This window comes from Miniopterus schreibersii (assembly GCF_964146895.1).
Source record: "Miniopterus schreibersii genome assembly, chromosome: 7".
Classification (NCBI taxonomy): Eukaryota; Metazoa; Chordata; class Mammalia; order Chiroptera; family Miniopteridae; genus Miniopterus; species Miniopterus schreibersii.
Window position 1 is genome coordinate 23632417 of NC_138108.1, and position 20900 is coordinate 23653316.

At 41.4% G+C, this 20900-nt stretch overlaps 1 protein-coding gene across 7 annotated transcripts in view; it reads right to left on the minus strand.

Annotated features, from left to right (window-relative positions):
• SPATS2L (spermatogenesis associated serine rich 2 like) overlaps positions 1-20900 on the minus strand; it is a 148966-nt gene that overhangs the window by 80297 nt on the left and 47769 nt on the right. Inside the window, exon 1 of one of the 7 annotated variants that reach the window (XM_081143306.1) lies at positions 4736-4884. The exons of the other annotated variants lie outside the window; for them this stretch is intronic. The gene's annotated coding sequence lies outside the window, so the exon portion shown is untranslated. Of the gene's footprint in view, positions 1-4735; positions 4885-20900 lie in introns of those variants that run through there. 7 annotated transcript variants of the gene reach the window in all.

The following is a 20900-nucleotide window of genomic DNA, read 5'->3' on the forward strand; positions in this document are numbered from 1 at the left end:
GTGCTGCGATCCACAGACCCTGAGGCGTTTCCCCCTGGCTGCCTCAGAGGGAGAATCGGGAAGCCAGCGGCAGGACGGATGTGACGGGAGAGGCAGCAAAAGGCCTCTCGGTCAAAGCAGTGTCCAAGGGCCTCCCCGATGCCACTTCCTAACGCAGTAACAGACGTCTCCCGAGACATCTGCATTTTACACACCTTACATCCTGCTGCTACCTCTGGGGGAAGGTGCAGGAGCAGAGATTAATTCTCCGCGGCCTTCACGGCCCTTCGCAGAGAGCGGCCTTCTGAGCGAGTGGGAGACAAGAGGTAAGCAAAGAGCGGAAAGGACGCACATCTGCCTGTGGGGGACACCATTAATGCCGACGGGACATCCGAGTACAGGTATCAGATGGTCACAGCAGAGCAGGAGGGCCTCAGGTCGCCAGCAGGATAAAAAGTTGGAGTTGTAGGGGAGGAAAAGTACTTTTCCCTTTACCCTTCTAAGTTCTTAGCTGAGAGCCCTGTAACAAAAGACCGATGAACAAGAAAACCCCCAAACAATGTTATTAACATGTATACCTTACGTATGCATGAAAGATACCCAGGAAAAATGAGGAACTCCCCGAGATGGCTTAGAACTCAGGATGAAATACCATCTTAATAGGGAAAAGGGGGTCAGGCCCTTAGGGGAGAGTACGTGATTTTTAGGAAAGATGAATGGGCCCTTAGATGGGAGGTAGGAGGCTCATAAAAAAGTGTGTCTGGGTGTGACGTCAACTTCTTTCTCCTTTCCTGTGACAAGAGTCAATCTTCCTTGCTTGGTGAAACTCCCGGGGAGGGGATTTATGACAACTGAGTTCCTTTTGCAAGATCTGTCTTTAGGATGATAAGGGGAGTTCAGAGAAAGCTTCTCCCTGCATTTTCTGCTTTTCAAGTGCCTTTAGCTCACAATCCATATATCAAAATGGCATATTTTGGGTAGCATGTCCTGACCTCCTACAGTCATATTTTGGAGTGGCCTGTTCTCCGCCCTTCACAGTACATGACCTCTGTGGTCCTTTCCAGCTTTCAGGTATTACAAGTCTGTAAGGGCCCTGGGAGTGAGGCTTAGCAACTAGGGTAGCAGGAAGCTAAAAATTCAACTTAATAAAAGGTGTGGATGTTGTCTCCAATGTACTAGGCTATTTCTCTGCGTGGCCAAAAAAGGGGCCACATACTAAACCTGACAAGCTCAGGGGAGGCCTGCATGGTGAGCCTTACAAACTCAGAAACCAAAAATAACCACATAGGATGGTCTGAACATAAAAATTCCCAACTAAAAGCAGGTCACGGTGGGTAGTCAGGTCCTAGGCCTGTAGCTTCCTTGACAAAAGTCAATCTTTACATTAAGTGAGCCTATCCATCTAAGATAACATCGCCTTTGGAATGTCTGAGTAAGCCCCTTTTCCAGACCCTTCAGGGCACATCTGCTGCACCCAGAGCTTGTGACTCATTGTTACAGTGTTCTCAAATACCATCCATATGAGCTGTAAATGTTAATTGTTAACTATTCTGTACTCACCAGTGTAAAAGAAGTGTGTGTCTCTCCAGTTTACTTTTTTTTTTTTTTTACATTTATCTTTATTGTTGAAAATATTACAGATGTCCCCTTTTCCCTCATTAACCCCTTCCACCCCGCACCCACTCCCCACCACTGGCCTTCACCACCCTACCTCGGGTTTACTCGATATCCAGTTTTGGAGAATTCCACCCTTTGCTTTCTCCCACCTCCCTAATCTGCCACCAACAGATTTCATGTAACTCTCCCTCCTTATGTCTCCTCCCTTGATTCTAATGTATACAGTAAACTGTAAAACTGCCATTCTCTGGAGGGAGCATTTTTTTCAATCCCTGGAGATTTTACTTCTCGGCAATTACCGTCAGTCTGGCTGACATAAACTCACACAAATTCTCTTCAGGCCTGGCTGTCTCTGACGTTGACATCTGTCCAATCACCTTTACACTGGCCCAGGACCGAGTGTCTAGTCACCTAGCACGGTCATGGGCACTTGCATGCCAGCTGAAAAGAGAAAGTGTTCTTCTATAAAATTGGGACTTTGTCTAAATTTAGCAGTATGTAGGTGTCCTGCTCCCCAACTTTTCCATCACCTAATCTCTGTCTCTCGTGCTGTGTCCTCTTCCCTCTCCCTCAGCCCCTGTGCTGGCCCTTATCTGGTCTTGTATGTTCTGAGGTCTCATATTCCAAGTGCTTTTCGCTCTCTCTTCTGTGCTTTAATTTCCCCAGTTTAATAAAAGTTCCTGTTCCTTAGAGGGAAGCTGCTTTAATTATTAGGAATGAGGACACATAAACAATGAAACACAGAATGATGACTGAAATATGATTTTCATATAAAGATATTATAGACTTTTTTGTTTAGTATGGAGCGGGGAAAGTATCTCAAGGTTGCATATTTATTCAAAGACACTTTCAAGGTACCAAACCCACCGTTAGAACAACCTCGCTGAAAAGCATTTTAAGGGCAAATGTCAGACAAAAATTTCACATTTAAAAGCCCTGGCTCTGCCTCTTTAGAAAAGCAGGGTTAGCCTTTGGTTTAGAAATGTCACTGCCTACTAAGTCCTTTGTGGGGGGAAGAAAGAAAATTGAATGTTTTATTTAAACAGGTCATTAACAGTCAATACTTGTTTGAAAAGGCCTGCTTCCAGAGGCAGATAAAAGCTCCCAATCACTAAGAATATCACTTGAGCACATCTAGGGCAAGATGTGCTGATGCGGGTTTCAGACCTTTATGGGAGAAAGTCTTCACTCAACAGCTCTAAGTGCTCCTGTCGGAGGCAGAGTGGTCGGAATTGTACGCCCTTGCATGTGCTGCACACAGAGAGGCCGAGAGCAGCACAGAGCACTCTGCCCGCAGCCCGCTTTGGATTTTCCATTTTAGTCCTGGCAAATGCGTATGAATGAAGATTAACCATTTTTGCATAAAGTGACAAACCAGCTCTCCACGGCAGCAGAATGCAAATGGGAGCAAAAGAGCAAAGGACAGCTGAAATAAATGCCGTGGATCTCAGGCACCACAAGCAGAGGGGAGGGCGCGTGGCAGGCTAGACTAGCATTCAGCTATGGCATGATTTTTCTATTTAATTTGAAATTATTTCATTTCATAGGTCTCTGACGGTTTGAGAATATAAATAAGTGCCCCCCCCCCCCCCCCCCTTAAGTGACTCGACGCTGACTCTTGCTTCTGATGGCTGGGCTTTCAAGCAAACATGTGTTTCCATAGAGATGTGGGTGACCCGGGCCTGGTGCAAGTACCCACTTGTATCAGCAATTCAATTATGCTCAGTTCTTTTAAGATGCTATGATGTCAGCTCAAATCTTTAAAACATGTCCATCCTTAGAGATGTCTTGGGAAAGGTGAAGTGGCCGGTGCTATGAGGTTCAGAAGAACCAATTCCACCGGCTGCAGGCACACAATAGGCTCTCTCCTGGCAGATCCTAGCCTTCATCCCCCACAGCCCGCTTAGCAAATCCCCAATTCCCAGGGGGTTCAGACCAAAGACCAAGCACAGTTCTCCCTGTATCTCACCACAAACTCCCCAAATGTTGGAAAAGGAATATTGTGCTTTCCCTTTCCTTCCCCCAGCTCTCCAACTAGCTGTGGGCAATTCCTATAGAAAGGGCAATTTTTTTCTTATTATTTGACATACAGTTACTGAACACCTACCATGTGTCAGACTCTCTGGGGAATTCTGGCAATGGTTACAAAATAACACTTATTAAACCCTTACTGTAAACCAGGCATTTCTCTAAGCACTTTCTATGTATTAACTCATTTAATTTTCCTATAATCCTATGAAGTACATTATCCTCATTTTATAGAAAAAGAAATGGAAACACAGATAGCTAAGTACTTACTCAAGTCACACAGATGGTAAGATGCTGAGCTGAAGCTGAACTGGACCCCCTGGCTCCAAAGCTCTTGCCCCCAAAGGAGCTTATCTCATTGGATGGAGACAGATATGTACACAAAACACAGAGAAAGACTGAGGAAATTAGAGTTGAAATTGACCTGGCTCAAGGTTCTGGGCAAAGCAACACTGGGGCCGTGATCTGCCCAACTTGCAAGTCTCATCATCGCAGAGACCAGGTACAGCTGAGGGTTAGAGGCAGGCTCACAGTAGGGGAGGTGTGTGTGTGGGGTGTATGCTTTAAAAAATGTTTTGTTGCATCTTTTTTAAGGAAAACACTGCATATTCATCTCCAAAGAAAACATGCATTGTGGTTCTGCAATATATCTCTGAACTGACAAAGAGCAATCCTAAGAAAACCTGGCAAACAAAAGCTATACGTTCAGAGCCAACTCTGGGGAAGGTGGCTCATTTGTTATAGAATAAACACATGCTGGGGGAAGCCATCATCTCTTCAGAGCCTATTCTGGTTTCAAAAACCTCTATTCCAACAAACTCACAACATTCCTAATTCACTAAGCCAGAACTCTCCTAGTAAACATTTAATGATTTTCTCAAAGTAGCAGAGAGGGTCGGGTTCTTCCCACTTCCTTGAAATGTCACTGGCACTGGCTGAATACAAACAGTATATGATGTACTAATTCACATGATGAAAGAAATACTAGGGAAAGAGGCAGAGCCCCAGCACCCAGCAGAAGAGATTTCACGGCAGCCAACCCTTCGAGTGCCTCTTCCCCAACCATTACTGAGCCTCCTAAGGTTTCCCAACAAAATCAATCTCAACTCACTTTTTAAGGTTTCCTGGTGTTCCAAATCAGGGTTTCCAGTGCACGGCCCAACTACTGGCTTTCTCAAAAGGCAAATAAGCCCTGTTCCCCAGCTGGACACCTTTATCAACTTGCATTTACTTTAACCAGTAAGTCATCTCAAAAGTGACGTAGACAGAGTCAGAAACCTGGATAGGTGGCAGGAGCCTGGGTGTGGCTGAGTAACCAGCTGGTGGCTGAGGCACCTGCGGCTTAGAGGGACTCACCTTCAAGGAAACTGCTGGCTTCCTTTTTGTAAAACTGCCCAGTGCTTTTGTCTTCAGGCTTGTTAGTGATTGCCCAGTTCTTCTTGAGAAAGCCACAGTTTTAAGACCGAATCTGAAACCTTTACATCGATTGCCCCAGGAGCTGAGACAGTACAGGCTGGGACTGTAGTCACCATTCCAAAGGTCAGTTTCTGAACGTGGTCTTGGCTAAGGGCTTCCAGTCTTCCCGTGACACTAGTACAGGCGTATCAATCCATTAGCAAACATTCCGAGCCCTACACCCTGGGGCTCGCTCTTTCCCCTGCCCCTTCTAAAACCTGGTCCTGGTTCTGGACCTGACTCCAAGTACCTGCTGGCTCATTTTGCACTAAATGAATAATGTCCTACCAGTATATATATTTTGTTAGGGGTCATGCTCTCACCTAACAGAATGATGTTCTCATGGTGAATGTTCAGTCTCTACCAGAGAAACGCTAGTGGGAGGAGCATGGGGGTGGGGATAACTATTGGGGGGCAGAACAGAGAAGTCTTTCTCACCTGCTGGGTTCCACCTGCCAGCAAGTGAGTCCTATATATGTCACTTGTTTTCAGGTTTGATGTTTTAAAAACTAACATGTTAAGTTCAACATGTTCTTAGGTGGTGTTTCTCTGTAGGCGAGGCCTCTCGGTCCCTATCTCGCTAAGGACCCGTGGGCAAGGTCAGCCAGGAAGTCCCTATAGCATCTGTTTTACTTAAGGCGCCTCTGTCGGTAACCATAGTACCTTGGCCCTTAAGAGATGGCAAAGAGGAAACACTGCCTATTTTCTACTATTTAGATTCTTTCTTATCTTACATGATAGAAAATAAGTAATTACACAATTTACCAACTTTAAATCCCAACTTGGCCTCTTACTAGTTTTGGGATTTGAGCAAGTTACTCAACCCCTCCGTGCCTTCGTTTCCTCATCAGTAAAATCGGAGTAATACTAGTTAACTACTTCATAAGGTGGTAATGATAAAATGAGTTCACATTTGTAAAGTGATTAAAAGTGCTTCACACACAGTAAGTGCTACAAAATAAATACAAATAGATCAGTGTTCTCCTTAGATTCCTCCATAGCCTGTATGGTTGCCCACTATCTTCATTCTGTAGATGAGAAACTAAGCCTTCAGAGGTCATGGTCATGCACTTAGGCGGTGACGGAGGTGGCCCCTGAAACATAACCTCTGACTACAAACTGCCCTCAGATGGCTGTACTCTTCCCTCCCCACTGCCACGGCCTGACTGCAGCGTCGCCAGGAGGGATATGAACTCTTAGGGCTCTATGTCTACAGGATCATTTGTTTCCCATGTTCTTAAAATTTAGGCACAAGCAAAAGTAAATGCAAAACTATAATTCCTCTTCCCTGCAGAACGGCTCTGAAACCAAGGCCAGGTCACAGGTTCCTGCCTTGTGTCTACCAGATATGATCAGTACTCTAGTGACCAAATTCACAGCTGAAGTGCTTGTTTTTTGAAGACAATAAGCAGTTACAACATAGAGCAAAGTTCAAATAAAGTTCTAGAGCTACTAAGAAAACAATCCAAGAAACACTAAATCTCTTTTCACACATTCTGATTCCAGATAATTGTATCAAGATGGGTAAAGGAGAGATTTAATATGACTTTAAGTCCTTGAGTTTATTCTAATGCAGTCACAGATAATAAAAACGTATTTTGACCATTTCATGATATGCTCAAAATTCAAGAGGTCACATTTACTATCTTAAGTGAATTTTATTTCAATTTCTAACTATAATAAAAAATAAAAATTTGTCACCTGAAATATGCTATTTTGGGAAAATTAAGAAATACTTTTAAAATGCTTCAAATATACAAGATGTTAACAGATTTAATAAATTACATAAATAAGTCCTTTCTTTTAAAAAGCTTGTCTCTAATAAATTCCACTTCTCCTTCTTCTTTTCCAAAGTACCTAGTAGAATGCCGCTGACAATTAAGTGTTCAGTAAAGACGTGGAAAAGGAAGAATAAACGCCCTCATTTTATTTTTCCTTTCTTTGTTGCAATGAGTCTTTAATAATTTATTCTCCAGTTTTCAACACCTAGTACTGGGTTTCCATTTTAAACGCCACCACTAAAACCAGCACTGTCAAATGCTGTTCTAGCCGCATCTCCTAACACACCCTCCAACCCACTCCTTAGCTTCCTCCCCCCTTATCTCCAGCCCTGCAATGTTTTAGTCATTCGCAGAATCAAGGTCTAATCACAAGCCCCGAAACTCCCACATCTTCCACACTGGGCCCCATGTACCCTTTATCTTTAACCTGGTAACTCCCTCCAACAACTTCTACTTATTTATTTCTTTGTAACGCAGAGCGAGTCTTGTATTGGGGATAACCCAATCACTAGATTGACCCTATGCTCTGTTCAAAACAGAAAGACTGCAATTTTACCATTTCTATGGAGTATGAGAAAACAAAAAATTGGTTTCCAACCCAATGCTAAACACATTTAACCGCTAATCTTACCTTTACCTAGCCCTGTAATTCCACCCATAGGTAGGGGTCTTTATTGCTGTTGATAATGCCTGCATGCTATGGGTTGTCAAGCTTCTCCTGCCTGCTGCTTGCTCCTTTAGTGTACAGCATGAAAGGCCCCGGAGCAGACACCTCGGCCTCTCTGCTTTGCACTGAGCTCCAACCTGCCATATGGCTCAACTCACATTGGGGGACATTGGGAAAGCAGCAAATGCTTATGATGGTCTATAAGCCGTAGCAATATGTAGTTTAATCTCCTCCAACTCATTTTTCTAAATATTGAGTAAGTCAAACCTATTTTTATACAGTACTTCAAATATTGTACAGGTCTCTCAAGTAAATACAATACCATGTATTACTACCCTTCGGAAGACTTTCTGTTAGTCATCCAATCTACCTGGGGTGTAAATGTATTAGGTTTTGATCACTTGTTTGATGTAAAAAAGATCCATCTCTCACAGCCTTGATTCCATTTATGCCCATTCTTGGCAGACTGATGGAGATAAGCCAGCAGCGTTGTCTGAGTTTTTACTAATGCTGAACATTTCATCATCCAGCTACAGGACACGTCTGTGAGTGAGTGTGCTCCCCATGGGCTGGAAACGCTGCCTGTGGAGGGGTATCTGTGTATGTGTCCCTATGGGAAATGAGACTCAATGCTTACTCTTTTTTAAAAATTTGTTAAATAATCTTTTAAAAAATTTCAATTGAAGTTGACATACAATATTATGTTAGTTTCAGGTGTACAACATAGTGATTAGACATTTATGTCACTTAAGAAGTGATCCCCCGATAAGTCTAGTACCTGACACGGCACATAGTGATTACAATATTACTGACTATATTCCCTATGCTGTAGTTTATATCCTCATTGTTGTTTTTATAACTGGCAATTTGTACTTCTTAATCCCTCCCCCACTTTCCACTCAGCCGCCCAACCCCTCTACCATCTGGCAACCATCAAAATGTTCTCTGTACGTTGAGCCGTATGGCCAGTTGGAGTTTGTTTCTGTTTTGTTTGTCCGCTCATTTTGTTTATTAGATTCCACATATAAGTGAAATCATATGGTATTTATCTTTTTCTGTCTATTTCATTTAGCATAATATCCTCTAGGTTCATCCATGTTGTCCCAAATGGTAAGATTTCCTTCTTTTTTATGGCCAACATTCCATTGCATATATGCTTATTCTTGAGGGTATTTGTGGTGGGCACAGGACACGTCAAAGCCAAGAGAAACAACAATACCAGTGACTGAATCTTAAATAAATCATTATGAAATGACTACAACCATGTTTATAAAAGGAGCTTCTAGAGAGGTGAGGTGGCTTTAGTTTAGGTGGGCTTAGTCAGGGTGGGGTTCTGAGAGGCGGCGCTCTTTTCCACTGTTTTGAGGCAGTGCTGGCAAGGACGGGAAGGGCATTTCAGGAAAGAGGAAGAACAAAACTGAAACCTCTCTGGCAGAAACAAACAAGTCATGTGTGAGGCCAGAAAGAAAACCTGCCTGCATAGTGTATAGTCAGTCAATAAATATTTATTGGGAGTGCCCTATGTGTCTTGGCTACATGCAGTGTGTTTAGCTGACTGTAATGCAGTATCATTTCAAGACGGACGGGAGGTAAGATTAGCAGGCAGTAAGCAATTAGATGACATCAGAAGGCAGTATGTGAGAAGGTGTTATATGGTGCGGTTTCAATTATACGCTTGTCCAGTTTGTAATGAAGCAGAGATAACACCCTTGTTTCGTTTTCCTCTTAGCAAATGGGCGAGTTCCTTCTCACCCCCACCCCGCCCCAATTCTTCCTCTTACCCCACTGCCACTGCTGCTTACAAGGTTCTGAAACTAGCCCTTATTTCCTCTGTTATTCTTGAAATGCTGCATAGAAAACTGGATCTTTTATTTTTTAAGCATTTCAACTTGATGCACCTTGATTTTTTGTCCTTCTAGTTTTGCCAAAACATGCTATAATCTGAATAATACTAAAGATTCCAAAACAAATAAAACTATGCATTGAGTTTCACTGAGCTCTAGGAAAGCAACTCACAGATTACATTAAAGATTTCACTTGGTTTTATTTTTACCTGGTGTTACATCCTGGGCATTGACCAAAAGCTAATATTACGCAATTACCAACTCAGTCTTGAAACAGAGACAACCAGAAACTGAAAAGACACTCTTGTTGTTTTACTAAATGCTACTTTTAAAAATATGAGCAAGTATTAGTGAGGGGAAATGTCTCTGAAAATTAATCTACTTAAAAAAAATCTATTTCTGAATGGCTATCAACCAGACTTAACCTGGTTTCAGTTTTCATTTCAAGCTTTCAAACAACAGGACTAGACAAAATGAGACCACTCTAGATACCCCATGGGAACCATACGGTAAGGACTGAGGAAGCAATACAAAGACTATATAATGGTCACAATTTTAGCTTTTTAGAAATCCTGAAGCTAGGCTACATGATGGGGGCACGGGTGGATTTAGTAGGACAAAGTATTCTCCTTCTTCAAACCTCTGAATGATCAGCCTCTGACAACACTGTCGTCTCTTTAGCAAAGAGCTATCATATATTGTGCACATTCATTCATTCATTCATTCAGTGTTAATTTAACAAACTCTTAGAGCATCTCCATTGTCCTAGGTTTTGGGGATACGACAGTAAACAAAATTCTTTCTATCTGTTTCACTGAGTCCCCACAATGCTCCTGCAAGGTAGGGATTACTATCCCTATTTTATAGATGAGGGAACTAGGAGGACAGAAGTTAAGGCCAAGCCTGAGGTCCCAGAGCCAGCCAGTCAGCAGTGGCTCAGACCTCGGAAACTGACTCCCAAGCCGTGCTTATTCCACTAGTCTGCTGCCAGTTTTGGTTCAATGCAAATAAAGGCAATCGGTTAAAAGTTATTTAGTGGGTTCATTCCAATTGAGAAATCTTAGCATTCACAAGAATTAGAATCAGAAATGTAAAGATGGCTTGGCAAAGAGCCATATGGGGCAGGAATATTATCAATGAGAAGAGTAATATTATGTCAGTGTTTTAAAATTTCCTCTCCACTTCTCAGTGACAACAAGCACTGTGGAATACACTTTCCCAAACCATTTTCCAGAGTCCTGCTCACCCTTTCCTTTACCTGCCATATCCTCAAGTTCCCCTCCCTTTCTTCCTGTTATATCTGGTGTCTTCAGATAGCAGGCGCTTCTCTTAGGGGGTAGTGAGTCTCCCGTCACAGGATTTGTTCAAGCAGAAGCTGGAGGCCACTTAATGAGATGTCAGAGAGGGGATTCACTTACAGTTCAGGAAGGTGGGGGACCTCTGGGTCCCTCGTCACTCCAGGATTCCCAAAGGGAAGACAATGTAGTGTGTAGTTTTCCTCAGTCTTTAAGTTTTCCATGAAGCATCAAGAATGCTCTCATTCTGTCTTAGTCATGTATTGTCTGAAAGTTTGAAATGGAAACTGAAACCAAGTTAGGTCTAGCTGATGTGTGGCATACTCCCAGACGTGAATTATTCACTTTGGGCTTTCTGTGCCTCCGAATCTGAGGTAGTCAAGGAAGAGCGTGCCTGCAGGCAGGGCCAGAAAGGTCTCCTAAAAGATGGCTCTGTTGTGACTTACCATTTGAAGCAAAATCTAAAGAAACTGTCACCAGGAAGGCAAAAACCAGTATCTTCTTAGATTTTGTGTTTCATTTGGTTCATAACTCAATCTAACTCCCATGGAAAGTATCTCCAGGTCTCCACTCACCCACCGTCCTGCAAACTGGTGCAGCTTCAACACTTAGCGTCCGTCCTTCACTACTTGTTTCACACGGAGAGTCTAGTAATTCTCTGCTCTTCTGGAATCTTGGAGTTACAGAAGGACTCAGAGGTCTCCCATCTTTCTGACCTATGAGGGAATCTCCTGTCCATCATCCTCATTAAGCGGCCATCCAGCCTCGGTTCAAAGAAATTCCATGATAGAGTCTCACTGCCTCCTAATATGGCTTCTTCTGCACAAGAGCAATTGTGACCAAATTCTTAGATAAAACAGAGTCACTGCCTTCCTGTAACTTCCCATGCAATGCTCCTAGTTCTGCCTTCAGACACTCCATAAATCTAACCACTCTTGCAAAACATATTTGCCTTAAGTATGCTTTCTCTATCCTACTACAGAATCATTCACTGAATCACAGGATGTCAGAGTGGGAAAGGACTTCATAGATCCCTAAGTTATTTTGTGGATAAGACATTCATTTTGCACTGTCATACCTTGAGAACTTTGTGAGAGTTCACTCATTCTCCATGTGACAGTGTTGAGTCTTCTCACCCTATGTATGTCTACATATATGTATATATGTATATATACACATATATTCGTTCTATGGCTTTATTCTTTACTTCAATGCAGTCTAAGGCTGCATTTTGTTGACAATCGGATCACACTATACATTGGTCATAATAAGCCCCTCAAGACTTTCTCATTTGACCTATTAGTAAGTCCTATTTCTCCAATCTTCCCTTTTACAATTGATTTTTTTTGAAACTTAAGTGCACGAGTTTATATCTGGCTCAAATTAACTTTGCCTTATTAATTTAGCCAAATTTTCCAGTCCATTAGAGTTCTCTTAGTGCCAAATCTTTAACTTTCCACTTCAGCTATCCATTTCACTTGGTCATTCACAAATGACAGGTGCCATTTATATAATTCAGGCCCTTCAGTGAAGTCTGGGCTCAAATCTCTGCTCTGCCGCCTAAGAACTGCGCGGCCTTAAGGAGCTCTCTGTGCTGCAGTTTATTCATTTATCAGGTGGAGGAGAAAGTGTCGACTGCACAGAATGGCTGTGAGAATCAAATGCACACAGAGTAACGGAACAGTGTTAGACACAGAAGAGTTCAACAGATGTCTGTTATTTCTGTTATTCTCATTACATTCATCATCATCCAAGTCACTGATAAAGATGTATCTAGAAAAAAACACAAGCAGACGTCTGTAGATCACCCTGTGTGATCACAAGGACCCAATTCTTCAGCACTGCTTGGGTTTGATTAGGCAAACCTATCTGCTTAACTCTTCTGTTATTCAGCCCGTTTCCCCATTAAATCCACAATGAAATCTTGAAATACTGTGAAAACTGCCTTGATGAAATCCACGCACATCGTCTCTACCATATTTCCTTCATCTTGCATTGCAGTTAGTCTACTGCACACGAAAATCATTTAGTCCTGCTTCACTTTTTGTTGCTGCCTAATGATTATTACTTTTTTTCCCTAAGTGTTCTCAAAGGTTTCAGAATAAATTCTAGAATGTTACTGGGACTTCATGTTTTCTCTTTTTTGTCAGTCTCCAGGTTTGGGGGGATTTCTCCATTTGTTGAAATTCCAAGACAGCTGGCTGAACTGGGACAGTGACACGTGTGAGGTTCTCGGGCCCGTGGGTACAATCTGGGCCCGGAGACCCCGATCCACGATGAGGGGCTAAGGATCTGGGGCTGTGCTTCTGTGGGCCACAGGTCCTTAACATTCGCATTCTGTTCTACGCTTCCCAAGTGGGAAATCATGATACGTGATTACAAGGCAGGATTAAAAAGACATGAATGGTCCTTTGTTTTTCTCACCACAGGTCTTATCCTTTTGTTTCTTATTTTCTACAAAAGTAAGACAAAATTCTACAATAAAAACACACAATAAAAATAGTATTCCAGTTCTGACAAAGATTATAACTATGTCATTATCAAAAAATGGGACCAATACACTTGACATGAATAAGCTTCCAGTTTCCTATGTCTGGCTTATTCATCCCTGTAGAATTTTATTTTCTGTAGGATTGGTCCTTGCTAGCTTTTAAGTCTTTTTTGTTGTTTTTAGCATTTTTTACATATTTCAACTCACTTGGGACTCTAGGCTTCCTGACATTATTCGAATGGGATCAGCGGCTTCTTTGGTATTTGTTCCTGGTTCCGTGCCTCTCCTTGCATTCTTCTTTAAATGGCCTTTTATATTTTCAGTTCATTTGAACATGCCCTTTGTAGTCACAGCCTTCTGTCTTCTTCTTTTAGCATTTTAAACCTCTAATTCTAATCAAGTCTAATTGTGGACTATTAGACTTGGGGTGTGTGTGTGTAATTTATTGTGTATATCGGCTATGTGCTAAGTACTGTCCTATTTGCTGGGACACAAAGATAACCATGATAGATGCATACCTGCCCTCTTGAAGTTAAAAGTTTCACTATAAATAGAGATGAGCACAAAGGCACTTATGATCCAGTATGATGTTGGATTTGAGCAGGTAGGTTTGGGAGCTTTGGGGGCACATAGAAAGGGCCCTAATCTGAACTAAAGGGTTGGGTTTCTCATTTCTTTAGTCTTCTTTTAGAATCTCAGGCAACAGAATCACATCTACTTCTCTGAATATTTGAAATTTCCCTCCTAAAGACTGTAATACATATCTAGTTAAATATACTATCTGCTCCTTGAGTATCACAAAAGCTATAATGACATGGCCACAGTCTTTCAAGTGCTTGGCACATAGCAGACATTCAAAAATATTTAATGAATAAACGGATAAATGTTCCTTCCATTTCTATTTCACTAACCAGTCTCTTTTTGGTTAAAATTAAATCCAAAATAACAGTTCCCTTCATTTCCTTTACCTTCCTAGAGATGAAAATGTCAGTGAGGCAGACTGATGTCTGAGACCCTATTTTCATTTAAATATGAACAAAAACTTCTAGCAGATGCCCAAATAGCTTGTCTCTCATCACTCCTATTAATTACCTTAGTGTCACTATGGTATGCTATCTCAGAAGTAACTTATATCACTGCTTGATATGTTGGGTGGTCTAAGTTCATTTATTCACTCCAAACTATTTACTGAGTGCCTACTATGTGCAAGGAACTATTCTGGGCACTGTATTTTTTTCTTCCTCCTTTTAACCTCACCAAGAGTGTGTGTCCTCTCTTGGGTTTTGGGATACCCACACTTGCTCCAGGAGAAGAACCCATTTTCCTTCTGTTTCTTCTGTCAAAATTCTGCCACTGATCAGCCTTTTTTTAAACGGCAAATCAGTTAAAACAGGGGTTCTCAATCTTTTGGTAATAAAAACTTTCTTATTTTCTTATACTGTTTTTTGAAATATCAAATTAAGTACACGAATTTTTAAAAAATCAGAGCTATGAGACAAAGTACTACATTGTTTATAAACTACACCCCTTTCTACCCACCACTAAGAATCATTGACCTTGATGAAAATAATTAACATTTTAAAAGAATGTAGCTAAATTTATAATATTATTCAATTGGTCATCAACATGAACAGCTGATGATTAACTAGATCTGAACTTTAATTTACATATCATATACCCCACATGTAGCATAAAAATTGGAACTCACTTTCAATACTAAGACATGTAAATATAAGCATTCTTTTTTTAACTTCTTTAATCTACTTTTAGCAAAGTAATTTAAGTAATCTATAATCAAATGCAAAAGCTGTCTCCAAATAAACCACAATTTCTTTTCCATATGAAATAAAGATATACTCTTATTTTCTTGAAAAGTATAGATTTTTATCAAGGTTTCTGTACCAAGAATTTGAGTCATCAAATCATTTTCACTGGCCATGATTTGAGCTCAGAGTAACTTGTCAGTAGAGAAACAACAAATCCATCTGTCTTTGGTGTTTTCCTGATGTGCTGCTAACAGACTATGCTCTGTCCACACAAGGTCATGGCCACCTGACCTGGAAGTGGGCTTTGCTGAGTCAGGAGGTCAGAGATCATTATGGATTGCTAAATAAGCAATAACACATGAAAGTGATGGAGAGAGAAAAAAACCCTAATGCTAATTAGCCTATAAACTAGGCCAAATACAGTTTTGTCCAAAGATAAAAGAAATTTGGCACTGGCAAGAAAACTTTCAATTAAGTGAGAATAAAAATCACTGGTAGTGAGATTATTTAGAATACTGATATTTTATCCCATCAGGGACATCATTTCAATAATATTGATCAAGGCTTTGCAATAAGGCTAAGAAGTAATTTTTGAAAATTTTTTGGTCTATTTTCAAATTCTGAATTAGTCACAATTACCAGAAAATGTAGAGAAAATTTTAGGAAAAATTAATAGCACCTATAGAAACTCTTAGTAAATTACTACTTCAGATTATTACGTATGTTAAAGAAATATATAAACATGTTTAATTTACTAGCAAGAAGTACCTGAGACGTGATAAAGATTGTGATTCCTACAATAATAAGCCTTAGAAGTATAGAAGGAAGGAAATGCGAAAATGTAGAAGCTCAAATACAGTCTCGCAGCTTGACATGGAGTCCTTCCTTCCCCACGCAGTTAGCCTAGCGACATCACGTGTGAGCTACTGCAACGGTTTACATTTGACATTCACACTTCACTGCTGGCATGTCAGTGGTGTTTTTTCCCTTTTATTTCCATGTCAAATATTCCACACAGGTAATACAGGGTATTATGTCTGCCACCAACTCAAGTCCATGGAAAATCAGCAAATTCTGTAGTTTTATTTTTCTTGTTTGATACTACTATTCTCATCTAATAGTTCATTTCATTACCTTCAGCTAACTCTTATTCAGCAAAAGATTTCATTAACTTCCTTGAGGTACAAAGAAACATAAGAACAAAATAGGGGACATAAGGAGAAGTTATTCTTTTCTCAGGCTTAGAAGTCTCCTTTTGTATTGCCAAACAGTGTAAATGAAGAGGGTATCCTGCAGAAAGTAAACCCTTGGGTCAAGGACAGAAATATCAACACAAAAACAGGTATGGATCTGGTGACCATTAATGTATAAAAGTGAATGAATGAAATAACCAATCCATGTTCCAGAAATGAAGTCCATGGCAACATTCGCAACTTATCATTTATTTGCAAGATATGATTGTTGATTTATGGTTTCTGAATGGCTAATGAGTTGCATTAGAATCCCAGTATGTTCACGTTTGAAAAGAACTTTATGTCATCTCAATGAAATGTCTCTTTTTATAAACGTGGAAACTGAGCATATAAGGAACTTGTCAAAAGTCACACAATTAGAAAGTGGAAGGGCCAGGACTTGAACACAGGTCTTCCATTCACTATTTACTCAAGAAAAATTTTTGAGCATCTCCTATATACACAGATTTGAGCCAAATACTAAGTAGAATAGTGAATGAAATACAGACGCTGGCCCGAGAGAACTTTGATTCTGGTGAGGGTTACCAGAGAAGTAAACAGGACACAAGTCAACACAAGCTCTTCTAGAGGAAGTACAAAGTTTTATGAGAGCACTTTGACTTGGGGGTGGGGGACAAATAACCAACACTAGGAAGGTCAAGGAAAGCTTCCAGATGGATGTTAAATCTAAACTGGGCCCTGAATTAGCCAGATGAATGGGGGGGAGGGGGGGAGGGGAAGATGGAAGAGGAAGAACCTGGTGTCAGCAAGGGGACCAGAATACACCAAAGTCCAGATGCGAAAGAGATTTGGGCCTGACCATCCCTAGAACTGAATGAGAAGCGATGAGATGACTCTAAAGAAAGGCCTGTGACGCAGGTACTAGAGCCTCAACTTTATCCTGGGTTAGCAAGGAGTCCCTGAAGGGTCACAGGCAAGGGAGCGAAATGGCCAGACGCACATTTCACAAAGAACGCTGGGGCAGTGCGAGGATCAGACCTATGAGGAGGCGAAAGAAGTCTGTGAGCTCTTGCTGTCGGAAAGCGGATGCCCTGGTCCTTAGGAAGAAAGAACTTCCCTAATCAAGTCATAAGCTTTCTGATTTATCCACCATCCATATAAAAACTTTGTTTAGCTGAACATATCACTGTAGAGTCTGATTATCTCTGAGCTCACAGAAAAAGTCCAATGTATGGGCCCTGAGGACTGAAAACCAGGCTTTGAAACGTGGCGCAACTGAAGTCCTGCCTAGCAACTGGCTAACAGCTGGCCCCGGTCAGCGGTCACACTGCTGTCCCCAGCCGGCCCAGTACAGCCACACTCCCCGCGCAGGGGTCCTCAGCTGCAAATGGGGGTAATAATATCGTTTAATCTATTTCATCGTGATATTGTGAGGAGACTCCCCCTTCCTCAGCAGGAAATGAGAGTAATAATATCTATTTCACAGCCATGCTGTGAGGATTAAAAGATAACATATGTAAACACACATAGTTTTAGCACTTGGGTAGTAGGAATACAGTTCTGTTGGTTTCTTTTCCTGTGATCATGCAAAAGCTGGTCTCTGTGAAAATTACTGACTCAACAAAGAAGAAAAAACCTGTGGCTTTCACTTCATTTACACCAGGCTCTACCCAGCTGACTTTATGGAGCAAGTCAGTGAATGTGACATTGGGAAGATTCTCATGTTTGGAGAAATTTTCTTAGTCACTTAAGAAAACAAGAATGGACACACACACACACACACACACACACACACTCTTTGCCTAAGTTTAAAAGGGAAAACAACTGACCCAGTTCATTCCTCCCAGCCCAGCCAGGCTCTAAGGTGGAATGCCTCTCAGTGGGATGGCAGCCCCAGGGGCTCCCACTCCCCTGCGGGGCTGTGGCACCTGGCCCCCCTCTGCTCTCTGCTCCTGCTGGGCTCCCACCTTCCCACAGACCCCACCCAGGCTTCAGGCATTTCTTCAGACAGGGCAGAAGAGGGGGGAGGCAATAACAGAAGAACAGATTTGGGGGAGAAACTAAGAGTTGGTGGTACATGGAAGTCATAAAAAGGAACCTCGGACAATTGAAACATAAAATCAATAAGTGATGAACCTGAGGAGAAATCTACAAAGTCCCCTTAAAGTGACAGGGCAGCATAAAAGTTGACCATGATCACTGACATAATCAAAGAAAGAAGTCTACCAGCAACTTGAACGTGAGCCATGTGCACTCAGAGTGCAAACCTTGTCCATCTGAACACTGCCGAGGCCAGGATACGTCCCTGTGTTTCCTAAGCACTCCTCACAGGTTATTTAATGCTTACAAAAAACCTGTAGTGTAGCATAGATCATTCTACTCTTCTCATTAAAGAGAAGGTAACTGAGTGTATTAGTTTTCTATTGCTGCTGTAACAGATTAACACAAAGCAAGTGGCTTCAAAGACACAAATCTTACAGATTCGTGGGTCAGAAGTCCAACACGGATCTCACGGGGCTAAAATCACAGTGTGGGCAGAGCTGCTTCCTTCCTGAAAGCTCCAGGAGGTCTGCTCCCTGCCTTTTCCGATTCTGGAGTCTGTCCACACTCCTTCGCTCACACCCATCTTCAAAGCCCCATTGCTGCGTCTCTCGGACCATTCTTCCAGAGTCACACCTCGCTCTCACTCGGACTTCAGCCACAATTTCGGAGTTTTTCACTCTCCAAAAACCAATTTTCGATTTGGGTGCAATACACCCCTGTTGAGAATGCACATTCTATTCAAATGCGGATAATAATACTGAAGTAGACAGAATCTATTGTTTATCTGCCTCAAATTTTCTTCTCTGCTGTGTAGCAGCCACGCAGTGTGGGTGGGACTGACTCGAGGCTGAAGCTTTGACCACAGAAATCAGTGCAAGAAAGATACATACTGAACACTCGACAGATGAGAGTTTTCATCATTATTATATTATTATTTCCATAATGGACAATAGAAATGTTAAATCTGTATATGAAATAAATGATCAGCTGCGAAATAAATTTTAAATGCAATTTTTTTGCATCCCCTGTATATTTACATTAATCCAATATTTAGGTAGAGCTATATATTTATTTATTTTTGTTCCTGCTTAAAATAATGGATGTCCCTGATCTAATTCTGCCTTGGTTTTTTTATTACTTTTTTCAGTAACAAAAGCCAGGCACGAAATCAGACTTTGCTTCTAGCAGTTTAAATAGATAAAAATCAGTGTGACTGTCAAAATCCAGGTTGGTCTTGTCAGGTTGAGATGAAAACCAGGGTTATGGTTGAAAAAGATGAATGTGGACACTAACAGGAAAAGTGCCTGGCTGATCAAGTAAACAAATACAACACTGAGTCCCAGGTGGAGTGTCTATAACGCTCTAATCAGAAAAGTGGTTTTTTATGGTTATTTTCCTAGAACATTCTTAAAATAATGCAGATCTTGCAAGGTAGCAATAGTACAATTTTTTTAAACTTAAAATTTTCATTTGCTAGCATTTAAGAAGTTATATTTTTATCATTACAAGCCTAGAATATATGTCACTGCTTCTTTCAGAGAAGGAGAGCAAACCCTGAACTAATAAGATGATATAAAGGGGTGATGAGGCAGCATGACTCCTGTACCCTGAAATTACAGTAACCGAGCCAAGTTGTGACCTTGGTTTATACTGAACCTACTAGATCTGAAAACTTCACCTAGAAAATCTATTTTAATTCAGTTGTACGGTAGCAAAAGATATTCTTGGGTTAAGTTTCAACTTCTTTTCCAGTGGCATGACAGGTGAAGCCCAGGCCTAAGATCCACAAGGCTGCCACCAAGCTCATCCAGCAGTCTGGACTTCCATAGCAGAGCAAGATTTTCTCCTTTATAGCTTTTCTCCACGGCTTACAGATTCCCTAGCTGAAATCAGAGTCAAAACATGCTTCTCGGGCTGGCTCTACCAAGCCAGGGACAGAGTTTACTGTTGTCCCTAAATCCATTCTCTGCTTCTTCCTCTAGTAACAGAACTGTGAGGTCCTACCCAGCTAAAGGCCAGTTTCCAGCCTCCCTTGCAACTCAATATGTTCACATGGCTAAGTTCTAACCAATGGATATGAATGTGATATGCACAACTTCTTGGTTGCACCTTTAAAAAGAAGGGGTGTGCTTTCCACTTCCCCTTGTCCTCCTTCTTGCCAGCTAGTGTGACAAGATCTTAAGAGGGAAACCATAAAGACTGGTTCCCACCACTATGGAGCTTCCACACGAGCCTGTATACTTAGATTGTCCATAGGGAGAAATTGACTTTTATATTTTTAGGCCACTGTTGTTTTGCTTATATTACAGCAGCCAAATTGGTATCCTAACTAATATTTAGTCAAACAATTTCCTGCACTGACCTTCCTGAAATTTTCAGCATTCATATCTTTGGATTAAGGAGAGTTCTTTATCCTATAGACCTATGTATAAATGTCCTAATACCCCAAAGAAACAATTAGCATTATAGTGTTTTAAAGCCGAATACTTGGAACAAATACATGGAAGCACACAGAAACCATCATGCAATCCTTTTATTGAGTTTCCACAACTAAAGTGTGTTGCGGGAAACTGGAAAGGGTACAGAGAGGCATCACAGAGGACTCAAGGTAAACAAAAGTAGTTATACGATGGCATAGAATTGGCTTATTCAGCCATAAATCTAGTGGCCAGGATAATATCGCTGTATCAGACAAAGGATGGTGATGAACTGTCCCTTCCACTATGGAAAGGAAACCATTT